This window comes from Rutilus rutilus, assembly GCF_951802725.1.
Source record: "Rutilus rutilus genome assembly, chromosome: 23".
Classification (NCBI taxonomy): domain Eukaryota; kingdom Metazoa; phylum Chordata; class Actinopteri; order Cypriniformes; family Leuciscidae; genus Rutilus; species Rutilus rutilus.
Window position 1 is genome coordinate 1,706,366 of NC_140233.1, and position 18,517 is coordinate 1,724,882.

At 41.9% G+C, this 18,517-nt stretch overlaps 1 long non-coding RNA gene across 1 annotated transcript; it reads right to left on the reverse strand.

Moving 5' to 3' along the window:
• Nucleotides 1–8,337: 8,337 nt before the first annotated feature.
• On the reverse strand, nt 8,338–11,621 carry LOC311283525. Its single transcript, XR_014626083.1, has 7 exons — nt 10,797–11,621; nt 9,768–10,707; nt 9,346–9,643; nt 9,183–9,243; nt 8,923–9,016; nt 8,714–8,832; nt 8,338–8,605 (listed from the first exon to the last, which is right to left on the reverse strand). It is a non-coding gene; the product is annotated as an uncharacterized lncRNA (long non-coding RNA).
• Nucleotides 11,622–18,517: the final 6,896 nt, after the last annotated feature.

Genomic DNA, 18,517 nt, shown 5'->3' on the forward strand with positions numbered 1-18,517 from the left:
CCCAACAGGGAAGAAAATATTCCCAACAAAATAACAACCATGGATGATTTTGACTAACTATCCTGAGCTGGGTTATTGTTGTGGCAGAAATAAACAATGCCACACCTGCGCAGCGTATAACTTTGGGAAGGCAGAGAGCAAGCAAGCTTGCCCTGTCCACCCCATATTTAACTTTTTACTTTTTACAGGATGTCATGATGGATCTCAGCGAACAGAACTGATTCTGTTCCATATGTATAAAATATTGTCTTGTTACTGTTTAACATGAAATTTTACAGGTCTCATCAAAAAAGGACGACCGGCCAGACAAGCAGATGAGTCTGGCGACATGATACATGTTGTCACTAACAAAAATACTTAAGGTCTCCATTCACAGGTTGTTCTTGTGGTTCACTCCACAAACAAGGTCCAATCTGGGGTGCGGTGACACCTCCGTCCAAGCATATCGTCTTAAACTACACCAACCAGCCCTCAGCAACCCCAAACGCAGACACCAACGACAACGCACAGCGTAAAGTGAGGGACAAAGGAAGTGCTAGTAACTTTCCTCCCTTGCCAGCGTGGGAAAGCCCATTGCAACGTTTCGCAAAGAATCACCCTGGTGAAGATGGAACGTCCATGGGGCAACGAGATGATCAACACATCTGGAGGAAGATGTGGACCAACAAATGGTTTAAGCTTAGCATAATAATTAATTGTGTGTTATGTTAATTGATGTTTTTATTCAGTTCAATCAAACTGTGCGACTGAGAATTGATATAGATCTCATGATTTGAACAATTACTAATTAATAGGTACATTCAGGTACATGTAAATTAAGAAGAGGAAAATGTCTTAATTCTGTAGAGTATAGGGACTCTAAATAGGTACATTACTGTAAAGATAAAAATAATCTAAGGACTATTTTTGAAGAAACTTGAGGGGTTTAGAACCCTAATTCAGATATCATAGATGCTAAAAAAATTAATAGTTGTAATAGTTGTTCTCTAATAAGAGAGAATAAGTTACTTTGCTGGACTAGGTCCGAATAGATAATTGGGTAAACTTCTATAGCGATTAATTAATGACTACATAAAATATTTTTTAGGTGTTTCCATTTGTTAAAATAGCAAAAGAAAAACTTTCAAAAGGAGATTGATTTTGGGAAACATATTTAATTTCTGGATTATTATTAGTTAAAGAAGTTACCAGTGTGATTATTGAAATGTTCCTTTCATGTATTGTCTAATTTCTGTATTTGATATCTGAGAGGTGACTGCAGGTCTAGTCTTTCTAGGAATGCAGTAACAGTGCTTGCTAATTTAGCCAGGCTTCCATAAATGAAATATGGACTTGTTTTGTTGAGAAAGGTCTTCAACGAATTAAAAATAATTATGTATGGGGCACAAAGTTAAAACCTAGACCAAGAATAATGTAACCCAAACATGTTAAATTTAAACTAAAATGAATCTAAACAGTTAAGACATTTCAGTGAAATAGAATATTTGCTCATAAAGCAAAATTCTAAAAAGCTTTCTTAATTCAAAATTAAGTTACAGATTTAATGATCTGGATCAATGGATCCATTATGAATTATTCTGCATTGCCAACAAATAGAGGCAGGACATGTTATGTCCATCGGTTAATTCTGGAAAAATAGGATTTTAGGATAGGTGATAAATGATTAAATGGCACATCAGCAGCTAAAGCTATTCTCATGGCAACAGCTGGGTGAGAGTTAATTTTAAAATTAATGACATTGTTTGAAACAAGATAATACAATTATTGATATTTGTGTTAAGGATAAACATGAAAGTATTTTAGAACTTTTTGGTTAGATTTTATTACACAGATCCTTAAATAGATCTGACTAAGTAAAACAATCGCCTACTTGAAATAAAAGCTAGCAAAATAAGGTTAAGAAAAATGGTTAATCAGCAGTATCAGCCTGTTAAAGGCCTAATAGATCAATGTGATTCAAAATTTAGCAAAGGATAATGAAACTTGATTCAAAGTTAAAAGGCAATGTACTATGGTATGATTAGTTTTTTTTTTTTGAAAATAGAATTAGATTTCTTGAAGATAGAATGTTGGTAAGAAGATGAAGTTGAGGTTACAGTGCCTGAAGATGAGGTATACGAGAACGAGAGCGAACATGAGTTTGACTAAGAAACTAAGAAAATTTACTTGTTGTAAATTACTATGATTATGGAGAAGTAAATGTCAAATTGTGTGTATGTTCTTTGAATGAACGTGATTGAATGTGATGGATTGTAATGGAATTTTACATTTAGATGTGTTTTTTACTTTCAGATGTGTGCAACTTGTGTTAACGTTGAACATTTATTTTTACTCATAAGCATTTAAAGAAATATAATCATATAAGCTTGCAGGAACAAAATGTTTTGGGTAGCAAAGAGACTATGAGTACTCAAGTGACCTATTGTTGTACTCCAAGTGTGAAAAGTATGTGCGCAGCTTTGATAGAAATAGAGATAAGCAAAATGTGTGAAAAAGCTGCAGCTAAAAACAGAAAACGTTTGCAAAAGTTTAAGAAAACTTTTGCAAACGTGGTATTGTTCTGTCTAGATATAATTTATGCCAGACAGAGATCTCGAACAGAGACGTGTTGCCTTTTAAGGTAACTAAGGCGATCTTTTGAGACAACCAGGATGTGTTTTGTGTATATAAGCTGGGCAAAAAGCAGAAGTCGGGGCGCTTCTCATATCAGACTGACTGATGTGTGAACAGCCATTTCTTGCAAGAAATAAAGCTGATCTTTGTTAACCTTTGAGATATCCTACTGTCTTACAATTATTGAGAAAAGTTGAGAAAAGAATTTCCACGACAGGGTGCAGAGATATTACGCAACACCTTAATACTAATACCAGCTATATTCACTCCGGTATGTTGACGGAAGTTGTGGGATTTCAGGTGTTGAGTGATATCTCTGCACCCATGTAGTCCCTAATATAGTCCCAAGTCAATCTCTGCCTAGGAAATCGCCCAGTGTTAATCTGCATCGCTATTTGTACTCGTTGTGAATACGCAGGCCACAAGAAGAAATTCGTTTTTTTTTTTTTTTGGATCACTTTTACTCACGACATGCTATCCGGCAACAAAGGATTCCATTCATTATGCTAAGGTAAGCTAGCGGCGGCGCTGTCAGACTAAGACAATGCATGCACTGAGACAAAAATGTGTTTGCCCACCTATCTAAATGTAGGGGAGACGGTGAATAACCCATATTTAAAAAAACGGTGGCGTGTTCCTTTAAATAGCAAATGCATTTGTGCCCATTTGTTCGTCCATGAGTGTTAGAAATGTATTTTCTTTATCTCAGCTTTGTCCATGCAATAGCTTTATCCATAAAATAGTTTTGTCCAGAGCATAAGTTGTGTCCACAGAAAAGGCCCTGTGCTTTACAGTGAAAAGGCCTTGTTTGCAAATTCTTTTGTATGTATGTAATCTCACATCTGTTTCACATTAAGAAGGACCCTCAGAGTTTGAGGGAGAGAGGGTCTTGTTTTCTTCCATGTATGATACAGAAAAGCCTTCGGACCACAAGGCTCAGAAGGAAAACTTTACCGGATATTTACAATTTATAGGATTGTTATATAAGTATATCTGATATGATATGATGTCATTTATAATCTTATTGGTTGAGATTGTGATACTCCCTATGCATTTTCAGTATATATTCTTTGTTCAGAATATTGGGAGCTGAGCTATTTTTCCTAGCTTCCCAGGCTGGTCTTTCTTCTGTTTTATTCATTCACTACCCAAATAAAGGACGGAAAGAAAATAACTTGTATGGAATAACTTTATTTCTAACAGAAATGGGAGCTCGTCCGATCTACTCCAGATGGTAAGAAAATTTCTTTTTTTAATAAGAACAGTTTCTTACTATCTGCTGAGATAGATGAATTTTGAAACGTGCCGTGAGTTGTACCATATTTGGCATAATTGGTTATCCTTGCAATAGCAGGAGGGACGACAGAAAAGACCTGATCAGTCTTTCTATTGTTGTCTGTCACAAGCATAGATATTATGGCGAACAAAACAACCTTATATCGTGTATTCCTCCCTGCCCTCTATCTTTACGGGTGGGGATACACACGATGTATGTGTTGTTTGTTTGGAACGGAGCATGTTCTGTCAGCGCTCGAGGGTGCTGACTACGAGCATTGCGAGTTACTATCGTACTCGCTCCGTTCCCGCTTGTCACTCTTTGAGGAGGGTGTTCAGGCTCGCGTTCCTTGCAGTACCGACCCCGTGTTGCCGAGGCAGCACGGAAGTTGGTATTGTGGGTTCGCAAATGGATCTCGCGGAGAGGTTAGAGACGGGCTCCGCCTTTTCTCTGCTTTTATCCGGGAGATCCAGCGCTCTCTCTCTGCGATCGGAAGCCCGCGCTGCGGCTTCTTCCGTCCTGGTTAGAGAGCCCGGTGTTTCAGCGGTCTATCTCTGAGGAGGTAGAGTGCTGAGCATCGATGCATGTCCACAACCACAAGCATATTATATATATATCTAGACAGGAGTATGGGGAGCAAACAGCTTTGGATTGTGTGTTCCTCCCTGCCCTTGCTTCATTACGAGTGGGGACACATGCGATTCATGTGTTGTTTGTTTGGGAGTGGAGCATGCACGGTCAGCTCTAGTAAAATAAGGGGACTGACAGTGTTCATTCATAAATTCCCGACGTGTATCTTTTGCACTATCGAGAGTTTAGCTCTGCTCCCGATGGCTTTCTTCTCGAGGGAAGAAAGTCAATAAAGATTATTTGGCTCGGATCTCGCGTTTGCTGAGGCAGCGCGTAGATTACGGGTCTGCAATAAAGATTATGTTACTCGATCTCGGATCTCGCGTGTGCTGAGGCAGGGCGTAGATTACGGGGTCTGCAATAACAATAATAGTGGACTGGATACGTTCATTCATGAACATTACCGATGTGTGTTCACTATCAAGAGTTTCCCCATGCACTGTTTATTTAAAAAAAGACTGCAATAAGACTCCAGTGGTTATACAAATGCAATGCATTGATTAAAGAGATATAGTGTATTGCAAGCTACGAATTTAGGATTATTTTATTGTATGTTGAATCTATTTTTATATATAAGCTTATATAGCCTATAAATATATATTCAGCCATAGACTATATTAACTTGTCTGGTTGATCTTTTGCTGTTTGATTCTGAGGAATTAAATAAGTGGGCTGCATTTAAATTTGCTTATCTGACTTTCATTAGTTAGATTCATGTATAAGTTCAGCATTTCATCCAGACTGTGTAACTTGTCTGGTTGATCTTTTACTACATTTTATTTGGAGGAATTAAATGGTAAAATTATGTGCTGAGCATCGAGTTAAGGGAATTGAAGATTCTAAAAACCATCTCAATCTCCTGTGTACAATGAGTTTGGAGTTTATAACTTCATAAATGGGGCTGCTGGGCGGAGCAGCACTAGCCATTAACAAACTCCTTGTACAGGCAGAGTGTCATTTCCTGTGCTCCCCCTCAGAAAGATTGGGGACCAGAATTGCATTCTCAACAGAAGCCTTTAAAGCAGAAGATGGATCTGAGGACTGTTTTTCTGTGAAAAAGGTGAAAAAGGACCTTCGGCCAAGGTCCTGATGCCACTGGTGTCAGACCTCTGGGGGCAACCCCGACCGAGGAGGAGCGGTGTTAACCTCAGTATACGGTGCCCGCCCCACCTCGGTGCCCTCAGGAGGCCGTTCTGCCAACCCCGCACCCTTGGTCTCGGGGCGCAGCGGTCTCCAGCGAGCACATGGCTCAGTGTCACCACGACACCGTGTCAAACTCGCACCCTCTTAGGGGGGTTCAAAAACAGTCAGTTCGATTGTTTCCTGCCAGGATGCTTCAGGTCACCGAAGTGGCTGTTACAATAACATCAGAGGCCAGTCTCGAGAGACTGGTACCCTTAGTAGATTTTCTGACAGAGTGGAAGAATCTGCCGAATATATCTCCATGGGTCCTGCAGATAATAGAGAGAGGTTACAGAATCCAGTTTCGTTCTCCTCCAACTTGTTACAACGGGGTGCTACTCGTGTTAGTACATCCCGAGCAGGCTCTGGTAATGGAGCAAGAAGTAGAGTCTCTATTAGCGAAGGGAGCTATAGAGCAGGTGTACTCGCCCGACAGAGTATCGGGGTTTTACTGTTACTTTATTACCGCTACTTTATTGTTCCGAAAAAGGATGGGGGGTTGCGTCCCATTTTAGATCTCCGTCTGTTGTATCGTGCAGTCATGAAACTCAAGTTCAATATGCTCACTCTCAACAGATCGTGACTCAAATCAGATCCGAGGACTGGTTTGTCACGATAGATTTAAAAGGCGCTTACTTCCATCCTCCCTCTACAAAGGAAGTTCCTGTGGTTTTCTTTTGGGGGGCAAAGAATACCATTATCGGGTGCTTCCATTCGGTCTAGCTCTATCATCCCGCACGTTCACAAAGTGCGTAGATGCAGCTCTGGCCCCGTCAGGCTGCAGGGCTACGCGTTCTGAACTACATCGATGACTGGCTGATTCTGGCGGAATCAGAGCAGTTAGCGGTTCGGCATCGAGATGTCGTCCTCGCTCTGATGAAGAATTTGGGGTTGAGACTCAATGCCAAGAAGAGTGTGCTTTCTCCATTACAGAGAACCACTTTCCTTGGTGTGGTATGGGATTCAGTCACGATGCGAGCCACACTATTGCCCGTTCGTGTAGCTGCTATCCTCACAGCCACAAAAGAGTTGATGCTAGGCCAGTCACGCACTGTAAAACAGTTCGAGAAACTGTTGGTGATACAATGTGATACCCTTTGGCCTACTGTACATGAGACCCTTGCAGTGGTGGCTCAGAACCAGAGGGTTCTCCCCGAGGGGAAACCCACTTCGTACGATCAAGATCACGCGCCGGTGTCTCCGCGCCTTGGTTATATGGAGGAAATACTGGTTCCTATCTCACATGAGCAGTCACGCATTATGAAACAGTTTGAGAAACTGTTGGGCCTCATGGCAGCAGCATCCAATGTGATATCCTTTGGCCTGCTGTACATGAGACCCTTGCAGTGGTTGCTCAGAGCCAGAGGGTTCTCCCCGAGGGGAAACCCACTTTGTATGATCAAGATCACGCGGCGGTTTCTCCGCGCCTTGGTTATATGGAGGTAATACTGGTTCCTATCCCACATGAGCAGTCACGCACTGTGAAACAGTTCGAGAAACTGTTGGGCCTCATGGCAGCAGGTCCATTGTGATTCCCTTTGGCCTACTGTACATGAGACCCTTGCAGTGGTGGCTCAGAACCAGAGGGTTCTCCCCGAGGGGAAACCCACTTCGTACGATCAAGATCACGCAGCGGTGTCTCTGCGCCTTGGTTATATGGAGGAAATACTGGTTCCTTTCCCAGGTTCCGGTGTTGGGAGCTCTTTGCCATCGAGTTGCTATCTCGACAGATGCTTCCCTCACCGGCTGGGGAGCGGTTTTGGGAGGCCGCTCATCCCAGGGCCTGTGGAGGAGTCATCATCTTTTTGGCACATAAATTGCCTGGAGATGATGGCAGTCTTCAATGCGTTGAGACATTCCTCCCAGACCTGAGGGACCATCATGTGCTTGTCCTTACAGACAACACATCGGTAATATGGTAATACATAAATATGTTGGAGCAGACATCCTGTTGAGGCAGGGGCTGAGGCCCAGGGAATGGAGGCTCCACACCGAGGTGAGGAGTACATTTGGGGGGTTTATGGTCAGGCACAAGTGGATCTCTTCGTCTCTCTTCGGTTCTCCCTCACACACCCACACTGCATGAAAATTGGGATTTCCGACCCCGTAAACGGCCGCAAATCTCCCTAATTTTCGGCAGTTAACGACAATTTACAGCCTGTGAACGTCGCGTTCGTCTGTGCCGAATATTGTCGGAAACGAACCATGACGTATGCAGAGCGCTCGCGCCGGAGGTGTGAATGGCTCTAATTACCATATGAATAGCAGCTCCCGCCAGAGAAAGGCTTGAATTTCCTCACTCACTATTGGTTGAACCCACGTGGTTTAAACAAGAAAAATCACTCGTGATTGGTTGGCAGATCTGTTACTATTGGTCACCCTCGCTCATTAAAAATTCAAAAAATTATAATATTCATATAAATAATAATATAGCCTATATAAATTATTTTTTTATATTCATAATATGCTATTCTGTGGTATATTCATGTCATTGTTAACCTATGGACTACACTATTACCATCATGGACATGAATTTATAAAGGAAAGGAAAATTTGCCTCTTTCAAAGAAAGAGCTTTATTAGCACAAACACAAAACAATATACACCTATGTACAAAGCATAGATCATCTGCACACACAACAAATTGGAAGCTCAGTGTCTGTTTTCATCTTCGGAGCTGTAGTAGGTGACTAGCGGCGTTCTCTCTGAATTCGATCCATTTTGAAAACGTCTGTGGTGCGTTGCCCTGTATTTAGGAGTCGCCTCTAATCTCGACTGCAGCGTAGCACAGAGCTCTGTGAGCTCCTGGCTGGTGGTTGAACTTCATCGGACATCAGATCTATGGTGGCGCACTTCCAAATGCCCACCTCATCCTCACCTAGCACACCGTCTCGCTTCTAGCAGCTGTAAAAACAACCAATACAGACAATCAGTACTGTGATGCACTGCGTATGGACACGAAAACATCTATTAATGCACGTGAAAAATAGTCACATTGACTAAAAATCTTACCCTCTTTCTTCTCGCTCGACTCCGAGCTGAACTCTTCACAGCTTCGGCCTGCAATGCCAGATCTGGTTGTTTGTACCTGAAGCTCCTGCGTACTGTCTCGTAGTATGTCTTACAGGCAGCTGGAAAACAATTAAATGAGAGTGATATGAATAAAAACAACGCAAGTCACAGTAAAATGAAACAAGGAGAAAATAGTAAAAGTTACTTACAATGTCGTCATGATCAGCGTCATGAAAATCTGGACTTGCAGACATAGCTCTGAGTAAATGTAAGGTTACGCCCTCGTTATGAGGCGAGGTTACTCTATGGAAACAAAATGTATGAATAAGATCGTAAACTATAACGGATCTATTTTCTTATACAAGAGAATGAAAGCATATTCTTTGAATCTTACCTTTAAAATGTTTGTAAGTTTTTATGAAAGTAAAAAAATAAAAGAATGTAAGATTCTTTTTTTTTTTTTTTTTACCTTGATCCAGTTCGTAGCGCCCACAATTTGTCTCAGAGTTGTGAAGATGGCATACGGCTTCCTGTAAATTACAGGATTATTTACAATTATTAAACAAATAATAGCCATCAATCCCATGACCTCTTGCTTTATGATGAAATCATGAAAAACAGAATATTCTTACATTTCACAAGGCCTGACAAAATACAGCTGCAGGTAACTAGCGGCATTCTGTCTGAATTCGGTCCATTTTGCAGACGTCTGTGGTGCGTTGCCCTGAACTTTGGAGTCGCCTCTAATCTCGACTGCAGCGTAGCACAGAGCTCGGTGAGCTCCTGGCTGCGACAGGACGGAGGTCGCACAATCCATCCAGACACCCCGCCGACGATGCCGTCTTCCTCATCAGACATCAGGTCTATGGTAGCACACTTCCGAAGGCCCACCTCATCCTCAGCTAGCACACTCTGTCTCGCTTTTAGCAGCTGTTAAAACCAATAAAGACAATCAATACTGCGCAATGCACTGCGTATGGACAACACACATCTATTAATGCACCTGAAAAATAGTCACATTGACCAAAAACGAATCTAATCTAATAAATCTTACCGTCTTTCTTCTCGCTCGACTCCGAGCTGAATTCACCACAGCTTCCGCCTGCAATGCAAGATCTGGTTGTTTGTACCTGAAGCTCCTGCGCACTATCTTGTAATATGTCTTTAAGGCAGCTGGAAAACAATTAATTGAGAGTGATATTAATAAGAACAACATAAGTCACAGTAAAATTAATAAGAACAACATAAGTCACAGTAAAATTAAACAAAGGAGAAAAAATGCAACCGGGTGAAATTGCAGAAATACACACCGGAAGCAAACTATGCTTTTTGAAATTGGGGTTTTATTCTGACTGCTGTTTAAAATAAGTGACAGCGGTCAATGGAAGCACAATTAAACAGATAAAAGTCTGATTAAGAAAAAAGTTTGCCTTGTTCGAAGAGATTTCACAAGAAAAAAAATAGATTTCACTAGTTAAAAAAAAAAAAAAAAAAAAAAAAGAAATTGTAGAAACAGTTTACAGTAAATTTGAAGATGACAATCAAATGTCACAAAAAGCTTAACCAGTGGATCAATGCCCAAATCCACAGAATACTTAACTCAATTCAAACTGAAATGCAGTGTAATACACTGCAACTGGTCAGATTTAAATTGATTTCTCCAAACCAAAATATGTTAGGCTACAATTAAATACGATAACACAAACTGGAATACGGCAGTGGCTGAGGTAACTTAGGCCTAAGTTACAAGAGAAATAAAAGCACTTTAACAAAGCCACAACCCACGTTTAATCATGCCACGCGGAACCAGAAATATGCATTTAACCATAAAGTTATACTGTATAATCACAGAATATAGATTCAACTCATTAACAGATTTATCAAATAAACATGCCATCAGTAATTTCCCCCATAAACCATAAAATGTACATACCCAATCCTTTACCGTCCGATCACCACGAGGTTCACTCGTCACACATGCGCTCCAAATAAATCTATAAACAAAAATGTACACATCAAATGTTCTTTTAACTTCGCTTCACAAATTATTTGTGCATATTAAAGATATTGGAGTAATATTTACCAAGAAAGAAGAACGTATAACACAGAATCCGATCGATGCACGCACCGTCATGGAGCTCTCCTGAACAATGAAAAATGGCTGCCGTTCTCTGGTCGCGCGCACGCGTCCAGCACAAGTGAATAGTATCGCGAGAAGAGAGGGATTTCTTAAAGGGGCCACAAACATTTTTAATGCAAAATAGAAACGAGGTACATTTTATGTAAACAACTCTAATCGTAGTTGTAACTCTATATGTACAGCAGGCATAATTCTTGTCATTGCGTATGTGTATGCAGCATGAGTCAAATACAATCTTCTGTTCGTGTTGTATTATGCACAGTGGTTGGGCTCTAAGAGATTGTGATGCTGTTTGCATGGAATGCACATTTTACCTTTGTGGCAAAGCCTGATTGAAATTAATTGTTGAAATAAATGGTTTTGTGTCTTTTTTACATAACATTGGCTATTGCTAATGACACATAGTAACTAATCTAGCTACTTTCATTAAATATATCAATTTAAGCTAAAATGTAAGAGGGTCATTCTATGAAAATGTCAATTTTTCTGTCCCTAGCCTTTACAGAAATATTACACTTAAAAAACACTTTAGGGTTACAATTTCTTTACATTTTAAAATAAAACAATATGTTATTTGAACAATTACACCCTCTTGAGCCATCAATGTGGCAATATTTGATTTTTATGAATTATATAGAATTTCAAGCACCACAGAAGTGCTCGTCCCCACAGTCATGTACAGAGGGAAAATGCTTTATTTTGAGGTCAATAACAGATTTTCACACCATTTAAAATACAATAATGTATACATAACTATCAAATATATTATGTAAATGATATATATAAAAAAAAATGCAGAATACATATTATAAAATTTATAATGAAAGTAGTGGTCCCCTGCAGTTGTGTCACTGGTGTTACTGTTAAACAAAAATCTCTTATTTTGAAATAAAAATCACACTGCTATAGCTTATGTTTGTATGCAGGCCTACGGAATTTATATTCACAATACTTAATAACTAATATTATTTTATTGCATTTATATTAGTTGTTTGAAGAGTTACAAAAAAGCGGTCGGTCTTAACACAAGTTTCAGCCGGCAAGTCGGTCGGACTAAAAGGGGGAAAAAATAAATAATTGGGTCGGTAGGCTACTAAATTGACAGGGTCGGTCGGGTTACGGCAAACAAGAATATTTTTAAGGATGGCCTTAGACTATTGTAACTCACTTTATTTTGGGCTATCTCAGGCCTCTCTCTCTCGTCTACAGCTAGTTCAAAACGCAGCGGCTAGACTTCTCACCAGGACACGCAAATATGAGTCGATCACCCCTATTTTATTCAAACTCCACCTGTCACATTCAGGATTGATTTTAAAATTGTACTATTTGTGTATAAAGCTCTTAACAAACCGGCCCCCTAATATCTGACCAATCTCCTCTGCCCGTACACTCCATCTCGTACTTTGAGATCCAGTGATCACTGTCTTCTCATCGAGATCCAGACTTAAAAAACGAGGCGACTGCACTTTTGCGACTGCAGGCCCAAAACTTTGGAACAGTCTACCCCTCTATATCAGACTAGCTCCCTCAATTTCCATCTTCAAAACATCCTTGAAAACTTTTAATACCCCTTGACACAACTATTGTTTTTTTTTTTAATTGTCCTGTTTCTGCCCTGCATTTTATCTATTGCCCTTTACAGCACTTTGGTCAGCCTTGGCTGTTTTTAATTTTGCGTTATAAATAAATATTGTATTTTTTTTAGAATTAAGTTAATACCTTTGAGTCACCTGGGATAAAACTCCCCCTGCTACCCTCATTTGCATTTGTAAAGCTCACAGCAGTCTCATTTACATGTTAAAGCATTAGAGGGAGGGGGGTCACGGGGCAAGCAAGTCCCACGTCAATTTCCGACAATTTCCGACAGTTTGCAGTGTTGCCTGTAAATTGCCGTTTGCAGTCGTAAACCTGAAATTCCACGACAATCTACAGCGCCGGTAACTGTCGAAAATCCCACTTTTCATGCAGTGCCAGCTCTCTTGGGGCTGGACGTTGTGGTATGGACATGGCCGAGGCTTCGTCTGTACATCTTTCCCTGATTACTCTGCTCCCAGGAGTTCTGGAGAAGGTCCGCCGGGATGGATGATTATACTATTAGTACAACCGTACTGACCGTGCCTACTGGTTCTCAGACCCGGTGTCTCTCCTCGACGGCTCTCCCTTGGAGATTCCAGTCAGGAGGGACCTTCAGTCTCAAGTGGATTGGGTGATCTTTCACCCAGCCCAGAGATTTTGGATCCCGTGGGTTTGGCCTCTGAGGGGGCCCAACTCATTGACTTTGGTCTCTCAACTGAGGTTGTGGAGACCATACTTCACTCCAGAGCTCCCTCCACGAGGAAACTTTGTGATGGGTTTTCACTTCATATTGAGGGTCTCGGGCAGTGTGGCCCAGTTTACTGCCCGATTGGTACAGTGCTGGAGTTACTGCTGGTTAATTTTTCCGCAGGGTTTTCCCCTTCCACACTGAGGGTGCATGTGGCGGCCTTAATGCCAACCATGTCCCTTTTGGTGGTACTTCCCTGAGGGGGGGGGGGGGGGGGGGGGGACCTTTGGTTGTTTCCTCCGTGGTGCTTTTAGACCAGGTCAGGAGTATGGCGGCTTAGAAGCCTTATTATATATGTATATATCCTTGTAGGATGTGGTATGCGGCAGCCTGGTCATCTCCGCTCACATTCGTAAGGTTTTGCAACTTTGACCTGGGCGTTTCCCCAGGTTCTCAATGCTCTTGTCTTAGTTGTGCAGTATTCACACAGACAGGTTCTGTTTCGTATGGCGTATTGGGCATCCTCGTTCCCAAAGCGTCATTGACGCATCGCGAGTTCCCTCGAAAGGGAACGTCTCAGGTTACGACTGTAACCCTAGTTCCCTAAGAAGGGAACGAGATGATGCGTCACTTTGCCATACTTCCTACATCCCTGTGATCGACTTGCTTCGGCCCTTTTCGAAGCTAGCGCGGTTCTAAACCAGATGTCCTTTATCCTTTCCTGGTCGTCACGTCACCCGCCCGTGACGCCCACTCTCGCCATTGGACTAGTTGATACAAGTGCTTCAGACGCAATCACGCAGAAGCGTTCCCAAAGCGTCATTGACGCATCGTCTCGTTCCCTTCTCAGGGAACTAGGGTTACAGTCGTAACCTGAGACGTTTTCCATACCCTGAATTAGCTGTGAGGAACAGTGCAGTTTCTGCTGTCTCTGTCTCTCAGCCAGACACGGAAAAAACTTTTCTGCAGGAGGAAAAAAAGTCCGTGCAGCAGGGAGAGACGCCGCAACCCCTCCCTCCCAAATATGAGAGCATTCAAGCTCCCGCTGAAGCACCTGCTAGAAATAGATTATATCCAGATTTAAAACAAGCACTTGCTTTTCCTTTTGTTGAAACTTCAGATGGATTTAAAGTTCATCCGCTAAATATCTCTGAAGTAATGGCTATCTGTAAAGAACTGCCAGATCCGTCAAAAACCCTGCATCATTATGTTTCTGTTTTGAAGCGTTTGACTGCCTACAGCCAGCTGACTGGTCGTGATTATCGCTTTATACTGACTAAAACTCTTCCTGCTGACATTACGGAGGAAGAATTGATTGGAGCAGTTGATCTTTTGAATCCTGTTAATGACGTACCACCGGCACGCCGTCTTGTGAAAACAGACCCTGAACCGATTGATCTCTCTAAATCCTTTCGTGGTTTGAGATTTAGGGATGACGATGAGGAGGATGAATCGGAAAAAGGTTGGCTATGGGCCAACCCAAACAAACTTAAACTTTTTTTCAAACAATTGACTGCATTTTTGCTGAAGTTGTCATCTGCTAAACAAGATATCTCGCATGCCGCAAATACAAAACAAAGATCTGGCGAGACGCCAACGGCATTTTTTAATAGATTTAAGAGTGCGTGGATCGAGGAATCAGCACTTCCGATCGATGATGACAATTGTCTGTTGTTTGTGAACACGTTTCTGAACAACATGCATAACGAGACTGCACAATTAATTCGACTTACGACAAATAATCTTTTCACGATGTCAGTTGATGACCTTGGCAAGCGTTTACGTGAACTTTCATGTGCCGGTGCTTTCGACTCTAAAGGAAAAATTCCATTAATGTTGCAAGTTAATTCTGAGCAGGTTAAGGCTCCGACTCGTCCGTTTAATAACTCTAAAAAGCCTATCACTTGCTTCTGCTGTGGCCGTCCTGGGCATATTGCCAAGTTTTGCAGAAGGAGAGCTGAACAGCAGCAGACTAATGGAAACCAGATGTTTAGGCGCTCTGATGGCTGCGGGCCCAAAGCCCTCTCCTTGCGCTCTTCCGAACAAGGGAGACCGTATTCAACTGAATGGAGAAAACAATGACTGAGCCTGCACACTCAGCAATCTAACATTTCAATGATTACGTTGAATTATGGTAATAAGTCAAATGTTTTGCCATTCATTGAATTAAATGTTGATCATAAACCATATGTATTTCTCGTTGATTCAGGTGCCAGTGTATCATCATTGTCATCAAACTTTTATGAGGGCCTGATCACTGGAAAGAAAATCAGTTCTATCGGAATTGACAACGTTCCAGTAAAATGTGAAATGTCGCCACCTTTACCGGTTACTTCTAAGGATGTACCATCATTGTTTAAAATGCATGACTTTGCAATCATACCGAATTCACCATTCTGCCTGTTGGGTAGAGATTTAATGCATAAACTTGGTATGAAATTGAATTTTGACGCTAACTCTCTGACACTTATGTTTCCTGCAGCTTTTTCCATCACAACCGACACAGGAAGTGCTCTTGTCGACGATTTGCCTGCAACTGTGCTGACACAGGAAATTCCGAGCGTCAACCCTCAATTGTGGGCGGAACACAAGGATGACGTAGGGCTAATTGATGTCCGGCCCTATAGGGCAAATTTGATAACCAATAGGCCAGTGTTTCAGAAACAATACCCGCTTTCAAAGGAAAAAGAGGAGGGAATTGCACCCCTCATAGAACAGCTACTGGCTCAAGGCATCCTGGTTCGCACTCATTCACCTTATAACACACCAATTAATCATCAAAAAAGCAAATGGTTCTTGGCGTTTAACGCAAGACCTGAGAAAAATTAATGATTTGATAAAACCACTTGCACCAATTGTGCCAGATGTACAGACTATAATCAATTCTATTCCTTCAGAACATGCATTTTTTTCTGTTATTGATTTAAGCTCTGCCTTTTTCAGCATTCCTGTGGATCCTGAAACGCAGCCACTGTTTGCGTTTTGTTATCGAAATTGTCAATTCCAATGGACAAGGTTACCCCAGGGCCTTCGAGATTCTCCAGCTGTTTTCTCCGCCGTAGTGCACGCTACACTGAAGGATGCCAAACTCCCCCCAGAGACTTGCCTGCTCCAGTATGCGGATGACATCCTAGTCACTGGCGCCTCTGCAGAGATGTGTGCTGCTGCCTCCACAATTGTCTGCAATATTCTAGCTGAGGCTGGATTCAAGGCATCCAAAGATAAACTCCAGTGGGTGCAGAGAAAAGTCACCTGCTTGGGCCATGAACTGTCACAAGGCCAAGTACGTCTGTCGGCTGACAGGGTCACAGCCATTGCTGCATTCAAGCCTCCATCAACACGGAAGCAAATGCAAAGCTTTCTGGGATTGGTCAATTACTGCAGGCTATGGGTCCCTAACTGCTCCATGTATGACAAAATTCTGCGAGAAGCTACGCTGGGTGATAAAGAGGACATTGGACTTCTGAAATGGATCAAGCATTCAGACATTTGAAATCCTCTCTCCTAAGGCCTCCCGCCCTCGGCCTCCCTTGTTACTCTCGCGAATTTCATCTGTATATTCACGAAAGTGGAGGAACTGCTGCGGGAATCCTGGCCCAAGATCATGTCGGTACTTTTCGTCCAATCGCTTATTTGTCTAAAACCCTTGATTCAGTGGCTAGGGGCCTCCCTGCCTGTTTGCGTGCAGTGGCTGCTACAGCGATCATGGTACAGGATGCTGAAAGGGTTGTTTTATCTCATCCATTAACGGTACACACTTCTCATCAGGTCGGAGCTATTATGCATAATATTTCTACACAGCATATGACTGCTCAACGCCGTTCAGGCTATGAGGCTATATTGTTAGCTACTGCTAATTTAACTTTGAAAGTAACCTCTGTTGTTCACGGTCCCACTGTACATTTGCACAGGTTACTGTCACAGGGTGAATTTCAGAGTGACGACCACGACTGCCTGACCAGGATCCAGACGTCGACTGCCTGTAGGCCAGATGTGTCTGCATCTGTCCTAGAGGAGGGACGGAATTGGTATATCGATGGATCCTGTTTCAAGCCGAATGACAGTACATACTTGTGTGGTTACGCTATTGTTGAATTGCCCGATAAGGTAATTGAAGCGTATTCGCTGCCATATAAATCAGCACAAGTTGCAGAACTAATTGCTTTAACAAGAGCTTGTCAATTGGCAAAAGGTCAGTGCGTTAACATATACACTGACTCCAAATATGCGTATGGCGTAGTCCATGATTTTGCTAAATTGTGGGAAGAAAGAAATTTTAAAACCTCCGATGGAAAACCAATTTCGCATCATAACATCGTGGCCGAGCTGATTAATGCAGCACAGCAACCATTAAAGCTTGCTGTCATTAAAGTAGCTGGTCACAAGACAGGTGAATCTGATGAAGCAAAAGGAAACAGATTTGCAGACGAGGTAGCGAAATGGGCAGCAAAAGAAGCGATACGTAGTCCACATGTAAATGACCAAAGCACTGAAGTGCCAATGATGAATTCGTCATTGATTAATGATTAAGACATAAAAATACTACAAGCGAATCCTACTCAAGATGATTTGAATCATTGGGCAGCCAATGAAGTAAAACCAGACCAAACTGGTATTCTGAGAGATAAACAAGGTAGAATCGCGCTACCTGCATCCACCATTGTAATGTTGTGCAGGCATTATCATGGTGTATCGCATGTATCAAAAGAGAAAGTGATCCAAAATTTGAATCAATCATATTGCATAGCAAACGTTCGAAGGAGTACTTTGTTGATATTGGATGCTTGCTTGGTGTGTGCGCGAACAAATCGGCACAAGGCAATCGCCCATGAGGCTTTACCGCATCCTGAACTTCCCTTTCAATATTTACAGATCGACTTCACACACATGCCTCCATGTGGAAATAATAAATATTTGCTAGTGATTATTGATCGATTTTCTAAGTGGCCAGAAGCTTTTCCGTGTGGCAAAGAAAATGCAAAGACGGTAGTAAAGGTTCTTGCAAAAGAAATTATACCGCGCTTCGGCATTCCAACCGTTATAGCGAGTGACAATGGAACACCGTTTGCTTCTAAAGTGACACAATTATTAGCCAAAGAGCTTAATATTAATTGGCATTTTCACATTCCTTATTATCCGCAGAGCTCAGCGAACGTGGAACGTTTGAACAAAACGATAAAAGAACGTCTCAATAAAGCGTGTCTAGATACTGGCAGAAATTGGGTTGATTTGTTGCCTGCCATATTGACAGAAATGAGAATGTCTCCATCAGCCACCACAAAAATGTCTCCATTCGAAATTCTCATGGGTAGACCTTTCCCGACCCCTTGGGTCAGAGGTCGCGCTGGCAATCTTTCCACAGGTGACACGGAGGTGATCATCGCGGATTATGTGGATTCCC